Below are 1001 nucleotides of genomic sequence, written 5' to 3' on the forward strand. Positions count from 1 at the left end.
AACCCCAATGTTCCCATTGACCCCCATTGTTCCCAACAACCCCAATGACCTCACTGACCCCACTGTCCCCATTGACTCCAGTGTGCCCAATAGCCTTAATGTCCCCAATGACCCCAATGTTCCCATTGACCCCCACTGTCCTCAACAATCCCAATGACCCCATTCACCCCAATGTCCCCAATTGCCCCAATGACCCCATTGATCCCAATGACACCATTGACCCCAATGTCCCCAACTGCCCCAATGACCCCATTGATCCCAATGACCCCATTCACCCCAATGTCCCCAACTGCCCCAATGACCCCATTGATCCCAAAGTCCCCATTGATCCCAATGTTCTCAATTGCCCCAATGACCCCATTGATCCCAATGACACCATTGACCCCAATGTCCCCAACTGCCCCAATGACCCCATTGATCCTAATTACCCCATTGACGACAATGTCCCCATATGCCCCAATGACCCCATTGATCCCAATTACCCCATTGACCCCACTGGCCCCAATTGCCCCCATGACCCCCATTGCCCCCAACACCAATGTCCCATTCACCCCAGTGTCCCCAATTTCCCCCAATGACCCCCATTTCCCTCACTGTCCCCAATGCCCCCAGTGTCCCCATTTCCCCCACTGTCCCCATTTCCCCCGATGCCCCCGACGTCCCCACGTCCCACCCGATGTCCCCGTGCCCCCACCTGGCACAGGCTCCCCCCGGTCCAGCGCTCTCCTCACGCTCCCTGCGTCCGTCCCCAGGAACGCTCTCGGCCATTTCGCCCACAGGGCGCCGGGCTCAGCCCGGGGGCGGGGCCTGTGGGAAAGGGGGCGTGGCCCGATAAAGGGGGCGTGGCCTGATAAAATGGGGGCGGGGCCCCATTGACCCCATAGACTCCCCTCCCCCACCAGATCCCTGCCCCATAGGACCCTCACAGCCCCATAAAACCCCCCAGATCCCGCCCACGATCCGCCAAAAACCCCCTCATAACCCAACCCCCCGGGGACCCC

Source organism: Meleagris gallopavo, unplaced genomic scaffold (assembly GCF_000146605.3).
Source record: "Meleagris gallopavo isolate NT-WF06-2002-E0010 breed Aviagen turkey brand Nicholas breeding stock unplaced genomic scaffold, Turkey_5.1 ChrUn_random_7180001954636, whole genome shotgun sequence".
NCBI classification, from domain to species: domain Eukaryota; kingdom Metazoa; phylum Chordata; class Aves; order Galliformes; family Phasianidae; genus Meleagris; species Meleagris gallopavo.